The sequence below is a fragment of the Oryzias melastigma genome, linkage group LG22 (assembly GCF_002922805.2).
Source record: "Oryzias melastigma strain HK-1 linkage group LG22, ASM292280v2, whole genome shotgun sequence".
Taxonomy (NCBI): Eukaryota; Metazoa; Chordata; class Actinopteri; order Beloniformes; family Adrianichthyidae; genus Oryzias; species Oryzias melastigma.
In genome coordinates this window covers 6,060,161-6,074,878 of record NC_050533.1, presented here as the reverse complement: position 1 = coordinate 6,074,878, position 14,718 = coordinate 6,060,161, and the positions used below count along the sequence as shown (strand labels likewise).

General features: G+C 36.8%; 1 protein-coding gene across 2 annotated transcripts in view; it reads left to right on the top strand.

Annotated features, from left to right (window-relative positions):
• The window catches only part of fndc3ba (fibronectin type III domain containing 3Ba), a 136,069-nt gene that overhangs the window by 50,828 nt on the left and 70,523 nt on the right, over nt 1–14,718 (top strand). The window lies entirely within an intron of this gene.

Here is a 14,718-nt window from a genome sequence, read left to right as displayed (position 1 = left end):
ATATATACTGTGTATATATATATATACTGTGTATATATATATATATATACAGTAGATATATATACATAAATGTGTATATAAATATGTATATACAGTATATATATATATATATATATACTCCCTTCGGAATTTGTCTGATGATAGAGGGCATATACACAAGAGGACCTAGTGGCAGACAAGATGGCGGCTGAAATCCCTTAGTCAGGAGCGGGAATTCCGCAAGACTTCAGAGTTGTGGCCACTTTAATTCAAACTTTTTAATGTGATTAAACAGTTTAATTTTCAGGATTAGCTTAAAATGTGTTGAAAGGTTTATTTATTTCAAAAAGGATATTAACAAAGTGTTCAGATTTGTAAAACGGCCAAAACTTTGACATTGTAGATTTCGCTACAGACCAGTGCTTACGTTTGACTAAAGTTCGCTTCAGTCCTTTAAACGATCAGCATAAATCAGCTTATTTTGTCACGGAGAAAAGTGCGCTGGAATACAAAACTTTACATAATTAATGTGTTGTATATCAGTAAAAAGCCGCTTTAAAGAGTTTAATAACAGCTGATTCACAATGGTCATGTATATGGTTTGTCAAAGAGTGTTGTAGGTTCGACACTGACACCTCACGTGTTAACGGCTCATTGAATAAAGCGGCAAAATTGTAACATTTTGGGGTCACCGGTTATAGTAGTCATTTATGACCAAAAAAATGTAGTATTTTTCAACCAAAATGTGCGGGGGAGGGGGACCAGTTTATGATTTTCAGCCGCCATCTTTTCTGCCACCAGGTTCCCCTCCCATATAGATAGAAAATGAAGTTTAAAAGTCAATTTCTGCGTATTTTCTTCATTAATATTGTGAAATAGGAAAAAATAATGTAGAAAAAAAAAGTTTTTGCTATGTAGAAAATATGATGGGCAGGCTCCCTACGCCCCATGTTGATCCATCTTGTAGACGGCTCCATGTACGTCTTCTCTTTCCTCATCCGAGCCAACATTTAGGAAGGGGAAGAGGGGCGGGGTTGTTTAGCACTAACAGTCCTCCAACTCAGAGGTGAATTTTTTAATGAACTCCTGTCGCTCTGCAGAAACTATGTCTTTAATTTTGGCTAAAAATGACTTAATCATAATTAAAAGACCACTGTCAACACTTTTAAAACAGTTAAAAAGAGGATCAAAGTGGATCCTTTAAGTTTTTCACAATAAATGCCAACCACGTATTTCCAAATGTTTTCAATCTAAAGTAGTTCATCCAAATATTTGTTTTTATGTTCTACTTTTTTATTCCAAATATAAAAAGGGTTCCTGCTTTGATTTTTTTTTGCACTAAAAACACCTTTTTATGAGTTGATCTTTTAGCTCGGACGACTGGATGACATTAACTTGAATTAAGAGCGCTCACTTTCTGACAGGCGTTTGTGGCGAGCCCCCTGTTGTGCCTTTTCCTGAACATGTGCACACGTTGCCCTAGATGTGTGTCATTTAACCGGAGCAGATCCAGAGGTGAGGTCTGCTTCCAGTTTCGCTGGCACATGTGTGCACTTACAGATGGGGTTGTTCCTGCCCAAACTGAACGGTGGTGCTGCTCCCAACCTACTTGATAAGAGACGAAAACCCTCAGTGTTCTCCATCTTAGTGATGGCTGCCAAGCAGAGGTGACTGGATGAAACGTCTTTTTTGAAACTTCTAGTGTTCCTGTCTCAGTTTGATGCCAGTCGAGCTCCTTCTGGGTTCACAGCATCTCTAAACTGAGGTTTTCTTTGACCAGCCTCTCCTCAGACTGGGCACTTCTGCACTCTGGGCTCTTTGATGTTAATGGAAATAGCTGGTTGAGAGAAATATGGTGGCCTGTGTTTACTTCCAGCCAGATGGCTCTAAACAAGCGGAGGGAGAAGACACAAATACATTTTTCTCAGAAGGGCTCAATTTGGTTGAGCTGCTCTGGACCGCCTTTTTGGTGCTTGTACCCAGAAGTGGTTGAATCAGGAGCTTTTCTAACTTGAAACTGAGATGAAAGTGCAGTACAAAAGAAGAAGATGTTTGAGTTAATTGGCTAATGACCCACACATACATTTTTTACTCAAAAATAAAATGTTTTTGGTTTCTAAAATCTTAAAATATGTCCTAATATTAATGTTTTCCTCACTCTGCTTGAAGAACTTGAGTTAGAAATATCGGTACAATGATAAAATTGACTTTTGCCCACAGATTTACTAAATCTAACGGGATTTGAAGGTGCTGAAGGTCTGTTATTGGATCTATTTTTAATTTAAACAATAAAAAAGTGAAAATAGTTATTGGAATGTCTTTTATTTTGAAAATTCTGGCAAAAACCTCAATATTTCATAAGGTAAAGCTTGACTTTAGCAGAAACTTTACAATTCTACTATGATATTGATCCAATCAATTTAGTCTGTGCAGAAGACTATAATATTTTTCTTTAGATTTGATTTCCCTCTTATTTAAAGTTAAAGATATTATAGTTTTAGGTGTTTTGCACTAATTTGCTTGATGTAATTATCTTTTAATGTACGATAATATAAATTCAGGAACACAGACATACACAGTCCTGTTGTATATTGTATACAAGGCAATATTTCACTTTTTTTTTTAAACTATGACTTGAGAATTATCTGAATATTAACACATTTTTCACATAAATAAAACTGTAAAATATATATTATTTAATGATCAGAAAACTAAACACTCCAACTGTGTCTCATAAACAAGCTGCTTCTCTTTTGGTAATTTTGGAAATATTTAAGTGGAAAACTAAAATAAGACTGAACTACATGTTTGCTTTAAAATAACTAATTAAATATCGCCTTGGCAGTATCTTAAATTAAAGTATCGCCAAGTAAAGTATTGCAATAATTTTCACAAATTTCTTACACCCGTACTTTAAAGTACCACAGAAATATCTTGTGATTTTAAAAACTTATTTACAAAAATAAATGTAAGACTTAAGTAGTAATTCTTAAAGGTGAGTATTTTTGCAATATACTCCAAAAACTGCAGAGAACTTTGGTGCAGGAAGTAATATTTAGAATTTCCTTCCCTGGAAAAGACATAATTTATTTTTAATCAAGTTTGAATCTCAATGTAATTTTTATTTAAACAAGATTAAAGCATTTTGTAGCAAACAATATGTTATTTTTGATCATATGTTTTTAAATAATCATAACCATAATTTGTACTTAAGCTTGAACAAATTTGCCCCTTAAGATCTTGTGCATGTCTGGGTTTTATCTTCAGAAAATAAAACGTTTGTCTTTAACATCAACTCCAAATAACCAGTTTTTGTAAATCCTGCAGAGTGAGAGTTCATCCGCTCGAATCAGTGAAAAGACTCAAACTGTGACGTTTTGAGTGACCAGCAGGTTATTTTCCGTCCGCCTCTAATCAACGTTCTGCTGGTTCTGCTTTGTTTTCTCGTTGGCTTTTTAGCTAATGATGGAAGGAAAATCTTTTTACAACGTTTTACTTGCAAGATTTGCACGACCTCGGGGCCGCTGTAAAACTTGTTTAGGAGGCGTATTTAGCGTGCGTCTAATTCCGTGTTATGTCCCGCTGCATATGGGGAACTGGTCGCCATGGGAACAGACTCTCACTCCAGGTGTTGTGTGACGGAATGTGATCCCTCCGGGTTTTTGTGTGTGCTGCGCGTCTTTGTGCTGCATACCTGTCTTTTTTATTTTGCTCCAAATGTTCCACATATGCAGTCGTTTGGAGGAAACAAAAGAAGACGGGGCAGAGTTTGGTTGGTTTGGCACGAGGGGGTTCAAACCTTGACTTCATTGTGCATGTGAGTAGCAGAGAGGAAGTCCTGCCCAGCGCTCGCTTATGAACTCGCTGCCCTCGCAGAGTCGGGCATGAAGAGGCAGATCAGGGAGGGAGGGAGGAAGAGACGGAGTTGAAATTGAAATAAGTAAAAATGTGTATTAATGAGGATGGGCTGGGAGAAAAACGACTGCGTGTCCAGTCGCGTCTGCCGTGCATTCCCGCGGAGGCCGCTTCCTCTCCGCGATGACCCCGGCCACCTCTGCTGCTGCCGGTCTGCCAGCTTGTCCAGTCGTGGCCGTCGGTTTCCCGTGGGAGGAGAAACAAAAACGTCCAGAGAATATGGTGCCTGTCTTGATCTGTGAAAAACCGTGGAAGTGTGAGATTCACAGCTGTGTGGAGGAGAGCGCTTGCAGTTTTTTTTTTTTTTTTCCAGGCGAACAAAGAGGGAAAGAAGTTTTTTCGAGGGATGAAATTCTTGGCTCTCCTGATGCTCAGGGTACAGCTGGAGAGCATCTTTCCTCTCTGCACCTCTTCTACTTCTGTTTGGAGTCCCACTCTGATCATCTTTTTATGTTTCTAGTAGTCTTTTAATTATGATTATACAGTTTATAGGCAGAAAAAAAAGAACAGTTATCATTAGTAGTTAATTAGAAATTCACCTCTGAGATGTGAGCTTTTCAGCATTCACACTCTCTGTTTGATTTGACTAATTTAATTGTCGATTTATTTATTTATTTTTTATCTCTTTAATACTGCATCTTCCATTGTCTTTGACACACATGTGCATTAGTGCTAATCCGGGTTAGTAGTGATGTCACAGGAAGTTCTAGGAAGACTCTGGTACCATAACAAAACGCCAAAACGAGCTTAAAAGTGGGAAAAAATTAATAAAAGACAAAAGTGTCCATTGTGATCTCTCCAAGGTGAAACTTGTGTTCCATTGCAGCACTACAGCGATGCATGAGCACCTGAAGACCAGCTAAGCTAACATTAGCGAAAACAGAGAGCAAACTTATTAGCTAAAAGTTTTCTGTGTATCTTTGCAACCTCTACTCCATCAGAGGGAAATGTCTCTGCTGGTTATTTTGAAGTTTAGCTATTTCAGCTACATGTTAGCTGAAATAGCTAATTCAGGCATTTTTATTTAAGTTTTTTTAGGCTACTTTGGAGTTTTGCTAATATTTCAGCTATATGCTAGCTGTTTCAGCTAATTTAGGCTTTTTTCAGTTTTTAGGTTGTTTTGGAGTGAGGGTAATATTTACATGGTAGCCGTTTTGGCTAATTTAAGCTTTTTTTTTCTTTTTGGATAATTTTAAGTTTTGCCATTTTTTTCAGCTACATGCTAGCTGTTTTGGTTAATTCAGGCTTTTAAGTTTTTAGGCTACTTTGTAGTTTAGTTAATTTTTTAGCTATATGCTATCTGTTTTGGGTAATTTAGCCTTTTCTTTTTAGATTTTTAGGCCGTTTTGGAGTCAGGCTAATATTTACATACTAGCTGTTTTAGCTAATTTGAGTTTTTTTTTTTTTTTAGGAAATTCTTAAGTTTAGCTATTTTTTCTGCTATATGCTGACTGTTTTTGCCAACCAAAGTTTTTTTTCTTTCGGTTTTTAGGCTAATTTGACATTTAGCTAATATTTTCTCTGACTATCAACTTCAGCATTTTCAGGTTTCAGCTTCAGTTTTTTCAGCTATCAATTTCAGCATCTTCAGCTATCAGCACTAGCTTCTTCAGCGATCAAATTCAGCTTACAGTATTCACACAAGCATTATCGCAGGTAATGTTATATATCTAGTTGATAATTATGTTAAAAAGTTATGATTTTAAAGTTTTAAAAATTCAGTTTTAAAATAATGTTTATTCTGTTCGGCCCGTGACCTAAAGTGTGTTTTGGATTTTGGCCCCTTGTGTGATTGAGTTTGACACCCCCGCGTTAAAGGGTTAAAGTCCTTGTCAAACCATCATAAATATCCCCGCTGGATGAATTCAAACGATTCCACTTGGATTCAAAGCCGGTGGAAAGGAATGAACCAAACAGTTACACGGGATGCTTTGCATCATCGGTCCGGCTCTGAGGGAAGCCCCTCATTTTTTCCTGCTCTGATCCGATTGGATGAGCTGGAGTGGAAGGGCCCGGCCAGGGAGGACAAGGATTGATTGGAGACCATGGTAAAGCGGCGGATGTACAGAAGTGTTTGACCTGAATTCTTCACCTCATTTGTCTTCACAAACTTATGCGATCACATGACTATGTGAGTTTGTTCTCTTCTCTTCTCTTCTCTTCTCTTCTCTTCTCTTCTCTTCTCTTCTCTTCTCTTCTCTTCTCTTCTCTTCTCTTCTTCTCGTTTTTCGTCTTCGTAGTGGACACAAACTTGCTGCTGTTCAGACTGTGACTCACTCTCCAGGAATGCCCCACATTCACATGTGGAAAGATGGGAGCTGAGTGAACGGAGGAGGGGGGGGGGGCACAGCTGGCTGCAAACACGGGCACATCATGTGCATGTGGGGAGGGAAATATTGGGCAAAAACAACCCCATGGCTTTGCTGCTGCTTCACTGGGTCAGGATTTTTTTTTTTTTTTTGGCATCTTTAGTGTTGGAGACATTGATGGAAGAAGACAGGAGCAAAGTAAGGGCGGCAGGAAATGGTTGTGACTCAGTGTGTTTACACAGCAACAGCTGTTGCACTTCTTTGCTCTTTCTCTCTTGATGATTAGAGAATGGACATAATGAGTCACCAGCGTCTGGATTTTTCATGCAGACTTGTGCACGCTTGATTCCATGTTGAGGATATCAGTCCTGAATCGCTTCTGTCTGACCCCGAAATGTTCAAAGCCAAAAAAATTCAGAAAAGAGCAATAAAGTGATTTTTGTTTTTTCTTTTTCGTCTGACTTTGTTTCAAACTGTTTGAGTCGGGGTGACCGGGATTCACTTCGGTGCACATTATCTAAAAAGATGTCGGGGTGTTTTGGTTCAACCAACTGCCTCTTTGGTGTCAGTGCGACATGCGGAGAGGTCATGCACATGGCAGCCGAGGTCGTCATGGTGACGGATGGAAGCACAGAGGTGGGAGTGAGCATATGAATTAACTCAATAACTTTCTCAATAAAAAGTGAACATTTATCATCTATTATAAAACAAACCCACGATATGTCACTTTAAAGTTTATGTGCTGTAGCGTCATTTATTTTGCCCTTCGATTAGACAACTCAGTCTTAATGATACAATCTAATATTTATTCATAAATGATTCATTTAACATATTTTTATATTTCTTATTAATCAATTATTTTAAAAATATTAGTTCAATATTTTCACTAGTTATGTGAAAGCTCTTTGGGTTTGTTATCTAAATGGAAATCTGAAAATAAATCAAAATAAAATGTAAATGAATGGCACAATATCAGATTGAAACTTTTTTTTCTCTTTAAAAAAAAATATATTTATTTTATTTTAATAAAAAACAGATTGAGACTTCAAGAGTTGGAATCAAACTCTAATTTCCAAATATTATTAATGCTTTGAAATATATTGTATCTAATCCATGTTCAATATAAAAACAGGAATAATCTGAAAACATTTTCATTGCATAAAACTAATTAGCATTTTTGCTAAATGTTTTTTTGTGATAAACATTTTTATTGATTCCACATTAAATACAACAACTAGTGTACATAAACAAATACTTATTACTTCTGTACGTCTTTACACTGTTATAAGGAACAATTTTTGATGAAATAAGAAAAGAGAAAAAGACAACAAAAAAATAATAATAAACTATTAAGTAAAGAAATTAAATACTACAGGTTTCCTTAGAAGCCATAAATGTATTTATCCTAGTTTTATAAAACTGTTTCTCCATAAAATGCAATAAGATGTTGTTGCATGTTTGTGGTGTAGTGACTAGCACTCTCACATCTTTCTGGTTCAAATCCCAGGTGTGATCATTGACTGTATATAAAGAACCGGACAGAGTGAATGTGACACAATCCATATAGAAAATGCCTCCGGCTCCAGCAAAATAAAGTAAATATCCAAATTCCCTAACTATAAAAAACTATATAGTGCAATACAGACTACTTTTATTTTCCTATACGGCGAATATGACGTCACATATTTCAAGAAAGTGAAAATTGAATCAATACTAACATTTTGCGACGTCTATTTGTGACTTCACTGTATTTTGATGATAAAAATGTAGATAGTTTGCCAAAAAATTACATTTAAAAACTTTTTTTGTTGCAAAAATTGTTCAAACGCAATGCATTGTGGTCTATATTTCCTAACGTAAGTTCGGGTTTTTCGCTAAGACTTCTGGGAAATTTCTAGTGCACTGGATTTTGGAATAGTAGATTGGGGCAGCACTACAAAATGGCGAACGCACTACACTGTAAAGGAATTCGGACATAGCCCATGTTTCCATGGCAACTACTGTCATGTGTGAGCTCGTTTAAAGCAGCTCAGGAGAATCTGTCAATCAAACGTTCGTGGCCAGCAGGTACCACATGCTTTTTTTGAGGCATCTGATTGGTTCGTTTAAGATTTGAATAACTTGCGATAAAGAAAAAAATAATTAGAATTAGCAAGAAGATGTGAAGAAAAAGGAATTATTTCTCTATAGAAGTCTATAGGATTTTTACTTTTTGGAGCCAGGGGGTACTTCCTATTAAAGCAAAGGGGGAGGAGTCACTTGGTCCAGTTCTCTATATACAGTCAGTGGTACCACAGTCCAAAAACATGCTTCATAGGTGGGTTCTAAATCGCTCTTTGGTGTGAATGTGAGTGTGTGATCTCACCTTCACCATGAAGTAATCTGAGTACTGCAACCTCCATGACCCTGGATCACACCAGGATGGATTGATCTCTTTTTATCCAAAGTGAAGCATTTCAGCTTTTCTCCTCCAAACTTTTAACTCCTATATACCATTTAGTCCATAGAATTCACCAGAGCGTTTTCTCCACCTGTTGCTGCCGTGCGTCACGGTGCTGGAACACGGCGAAAGGTCGCGGCGCCGCTTTTCTTCTCCACTTCAAACGCGGCCTTCTATAATCTGACTAAGATTCATAAACGTATCAGGTTGAGGAGATTTCACAGAACGATATTCCTCAAGGGTGCCGATCAAAACAAACAAACCCAAGAATGTTGTGAAGTTGTCATGCCTCGTTTCCCATCATGCCTTGCTGGACTGTGCTGAGTAACGTCTTAAGCTCGTTTCACTTTTCAGAAGATGCTAATTGCAGCTTTGCTTGACGACTTTAATTCACTTCACTGGATTGAGCTGTAAATGAGTGAGATCATAATTTAAATTTGTTGAAATATTATAGTGTCTATTGTTTGTATTCTAAGATGTGTTACTGAGATGGAAAGTGATTCTGTGGGAAAATGGAAAGTTTCTGTGACTCACGTTCACAGTTCATTGTAGTAAATCCATTTGATGTCACTTTATTGTCCAGAAAAAGGTTTTGTAATTCTTTAACAAAGTTTTTCTCAAAGTATTTTTACTAACTGATATTTCCCCAAACAAGTGAGTAAATTTAAAATATGTAGCGTGAACAGAGTTGGTCTGCATCACTTCCAAAGGCAGATCTACACACCGTGACTGCGACAGATCAACGATGCCCCTGATTTAAGGTTTCGCAGAGCGTCTGGGAGAGCGCACGTTCCTGCCAGCTTGTGCGCAGCTGTTGGGGTGTGTGTTTGTACATGTTTGGAATCTGGAGAACAAAGCGCGGCTGGGCTCAGCGTCCCTCCAGACGTTACGTTGCTCCCCTCTGGAGCAGGCCCAGCAGCAGAAGTAGGTCGGCCAACAGCGCTCCACCTCTGGGTGGGGGGAAAACCGCTCACGGATCGGGGACGGGTGGAAGCCAGGAGCTGGCACCCGGGATCCACGCCGGCCACTTAGCAGATCAAGGCTGGTATTGTTGAAGGCCGTTAGCGGGAAAATCCAGCAGCAGATGAGAGATTCTTAAGAAATGTACTGAAAAAATATTTCGGGGGAAAAAATGGATTTAGCTGAAAAAGATGATGAAATAAATTAAAAATAAATTCTGAAAAAGATTCAAAAGTTCAAAGTAGTAATATCAAAATAATGATGCAATATTCGCCTGATCTTATGAAATTCTAACAGTAAAACAAAACAAATGTGTTAAATAACAAAAGTTTACTTGGAAAAACTTAAAATTTTGAAACAGAAACTGAAACTTCTTACATAATTTCCTAAATCTGTTTAGATTAAAGTATTTTTTTTTCCATTTTAAAAGTGTAATGAACCTGACCAAAACAAAATGGTTTGATTAAAATATATATATATATATATAATTCTTAACATAAAATGATAATAAAATAAGTAATTTATTGGATTTATAGCCTGAATTTTCTAAAAAATGAAAAATAAATCACATGTTTGATGAAAACCAGACACATTTCTTAAGAAAATCGTTTGTATTGACCTCTAAAGGATGATGTGGAAATAAAACTAGAAAATGTGTTACCTGCAATAATGCTAGTGTGCAGGATTTTTGCTGAATGTGGTCGCTGAACATGCTGAAGCTTTTTGCTGAAGATGCTGAAGAAATTTGCTGTAATTGTTGAAAGAGTTTGCTGAAAAATGCTAAAGCTATTTCCAGAATTCTACAGTTACTAAAGGACTTTAAGTTGCAAAACTTGCAGAAAATGCACAAAAAAATAAAGTTTCTTGGAAAATCAAAAAGATAAAAAATACAGGGAACAAAAAAAAAAAAAAAAAGCCAGAATTTGCCCAAAAGCTCTGTAGATGCCAAATTAGCCAAAAAAGCTAACATATTGCTAAAATATTAGTTTAAGTCAAAATTACCCCTCAAAAAATCTCAGTAGATGTCAAATTAGCCAAAAAAGCTAACACCTTGCTTACATACTACCTTAAGTCAGAATTGGCCCAAAAAACCTTAGTATATGGAAAATTAGCCAAAAAAGCTAGCATGTTGCTAAAATATTTGCTTAACTTAAAATTAGCCCAAAAAACTTAAGTAGGTGCCAAATCAGCCAAAAAAGCTAACATGTTGCTAAAATATATACTTAACTTAAAATTAGCCCAAAAAACTAACTAGGTGCCAAATTAGCCAAAAAAGCTAACATGTTGCTTACACACTACCTTAACTCAGAATTAGATAAAAAAAAAAAACTTCAGTTGATGCCAAATTAGCCAAAAAAGCTAGCATTTTGCTAAAATACTAATTTCACTCAAAAGTGGCCAAAAAAACAAACAAGAAAAACTTAGAATTATACACTAAATTAGCCAAAAATGCTAGCATTTTGCTAAAATACTAATTTAACTCAAAATTGGCCAAAGAAAAACTTAGAATTATACACTAAATTAGCCAAAAAGCTAGCATGTTGCTAAAATATTAGCTTAACTCAGCCCAAAAAACTTCAGTAGGTGCCAAAAACGTGAGCATGTTGCCTAAATATTATTGTGTGAATGCTTACAAAACATTCACCAAATAACAAACATCTGTTTTGGAGGCAAATAATTCAAAGCTTTGGGGTTGGTAGAATACCACCTTGATTCTTGGCGTTTTGTTGTGTTTGCATCTTCAGCTCCATGAGATGCTGATGTCAGCGGCGCGTGAGCTGGTTATACAGTAAACGGCCTCATCAGCTGTCGTAAAAGATAACACTTTGTGTTGCTTTCGTATGGCACACTTACGCAACTTAAAGCTGTGAGGCTTGCAGCGGTTCATTCATCTCCAGGAATGTGTTTACACTCACCTGCGGACTCGCACAAAACCCAGCAAGCGTGTTTGAAGGCCCGCCTGATTGGGTGCACGTTCAGGTTCAAGTGTGTGACGCCGCCTCAGCTGTGTGTGCATTCCGTGCAGATGCATGCGCTGGATCCTGCGTCACGCTGCAGAGCTGGTGTCGGCAGAGCAAAAGGACTCGAGGCGGGGCGGCACAGGAAGTCCCGACTTCCTCCTCGATCAATGAGCCTCGCCCTCCCCGGGGCAGAGCTGTCCGCCTGACTCGACTCAGTGGAGGGAAGTTCTACTCCTGCTTTCAAGTTTTGGTCCTCATTTCCTGCTAAAGCTGTACATCATGATCATTCAGAAGATCTTCAGTGCTCTGATGTAAACAGATCTCATTCTGAGCTTTTGCAAGATTTGTGATAGTGCTGCCACAAACGATTATTTTAGTAGTCGACTAATCACCGATTAGTCAACTAATCGGGTCATGCGAAGAGTGGATGTAAGACAAACGTCTTAACCATCCTTAGCTTTAAACTAACTAAAAACTAGATGTGAATGCTGTAAGCTGAATTTGGCAGCTGAAGAAGTTAGTGAAGATAGCTGAAGATGCTAAAATTGATTGCTGAAAACACTGAAGCCAAGCCAGCTAAAATATTATTTAAATGCCAAATTAGCCTTAAAAAAAAGAAGCCTAAATAAGCCAAAAAAAACAGCTAGCGTGTAGCTAAAATATTAGCTAAATTCCAAAACGGCCTAAAAAACAAAAAAAAAGCTCAAGTTAGCCAAAACAGCTAGCATGTAACTGAAATATTAGATAAACTCCAAAATAGCTTAAAAAGCTTAAAAAAGCCCAAGTTTGCCAAAACAGCTAGTATATAGCTGAAATAGTAGCTAAACTCCAAAATAGCCTAAAAAAAATGAAAAAATTCGAAATACCCAAAAAGCTAGCACGCAGCTGAAATATTAGCTCAACTCGAAAAGAGCCTAAAAGACTAAAAAATAAGCTTAATATAGCCAAAACAGCTAGCATGTAGCTGAAATATTAACTAAACTCCAAATAACCTGAAAAACTAAAAAAGCACAAGTTAGCCAAAACAGCTAGCATGTAACTGAAATATTAGCTAAACTCCCAAATAGCTTAAAAAACTTAAAATAGCCTAAATTATCCAAAACAGCTAGCATGTAACTGAAATATTAGCTAAACTCCAAAATAGCTTAAAAAGCTTAAAAAAGCCCAAGTTTGCCAAAACAGCTAGTATGTAGCTGAAATAGTAGCTAAACTCCAAAAATAGCCTAAAGAAATGAAACAAATCGAAATACCCAAAAAGCTAGCATGTAGCTGAAATATTAGCTCAACTCGAAAAGAGCCTAAAAGACTAAAAAAGAAGCTTAAAATATCCAAAACAGTTTGCATGTAGCTGAAATATTAGCTAAACTACAAATTAGCCTAAAAAATGTTAATAAATGCTAAAATAGTCCAAAAAGCTAGCAGAATGCCATTATAACTTTCAACTTTATTACACTCTGACTTCATATATTATAAACTAACGACTAATCGACTATTAAATAAGTCGTTAACTATTTTAACAGTCGATTAGTTGTCGATTAGTCGACTAATCGCTCTAGTTTGTGACAGTGTTGTGCAGAGTTGAGTGTGAGGCAGAGGAAACTGGTGGGAGGGTCTCACTGCTGCAGCTCCAAGGACAGATAACATTACCGCTGATGCTTACATAACTTCCAGGCAACGCCACGTCACAACCGACCCGTGCACAGAAACCCTCCAGACTGAGCAGCTTTCTCCGGGAGACTCTGATTGGGTTTGATACAGTAGTAACATCCCAAAATGTCGATTCTTAATTTGAAATCCACCAGAGCTGCTAGTCCAGTATGTAGGTCAGCTAACACGTTTGAAAATTCGGCACAAACACGCACTGGTGCTTTCCCAGGAGGGTCTGTGTTTCCTCTCAATGTGGCGACCACATGTGCCGGGAACGGGGCGGGGGGAGAAAGCCCGGCGCTGCAGCCTCGTGTGTGATGGAGCGCTGACACACTTTCGATCCGAACGTCTTGATGAGTGTGAGGTCACCTCTCTGTGTCCCACACAGCTGCGTCTGGCAGCTGTATGGGAGGAAGCATCTGATGAAACGCTGCATCGGCTCGTCCGTCTGCGCAGCCGTTTGCGTACGGCAGCTGGACAGAAGTTGGTTTCCAGTTTTTAAATGTTGTAACAGGTCACTTGTGAAAGCAGGTTTACGGCGCTCTTCCGGCTGTGTGGTAAAGCCTGAAACAGGATGTTTACTGTGGACTTGTGTATATTTCTTGTGTAAATCTTTACCAACAAGATTTAAACTTTCCGAAGTGAGACTTAAATACTGTTCTTGTGGGAAGTTTTGCCGTCACATTTAAAACATATATATATATATATATATTACTTTTCTTGCCAAATATTTTTGTTTTGTTCAGTTAAAATTTGACTTTTTAAAATTTTCTATCATAAATTAACATTTTTAAAAATAAAATTGAGCATTTTTCTGCCATTAAGCACTTAAATATTGTTTTTATGGTTAATTTTTAATTTTAAAGATGCTAAATAAACACTATATATATGGTAAACAATTAAATAAAGCAAATTATGCTCTCAGTTTCTTTAGATTTTGTTTATTTTTTACTTTTGCAAAGTTAACATTTAAAAAAAATACAACATCATATATTATTCCTCTATTGTTATTTATTGACTATTTTTTATGTATTTATTTATATGTCTTTGTAGGTACAAACAATTACAAAAACAAAACAATGCAACCAGCAAACATTTTTGTGACAATGAAAGGAGAACAGAAAGATATATATATATATATTGTAGTATATATACTATATTATACTGTCATAGTATTCTATAATTTATTTTTTCTTTAAAAACGTATTATTTTTTTCATTATTAAAGCTATTGATACACTTTTTTCTGTATCAAACCAATAAACAAAAAGAAAATTATACAGAAGATGACAAACAGAAACAAATGTGAATTTCTTAGTTTGTTTAATAAAAATGAGTATAAAATATGGACAAAACTGCCCACAATTCTTATCATTTATGACATTTTTATCATTTTTTTACAACAGCTTAACAAATATTTTTCTTTGTTTCCCAATTCAATCATATCAGAACGTTGAACACACTTTTGAAAGAGTTTAAGATGAGCAGACATGTGATGCTGTTGCCAT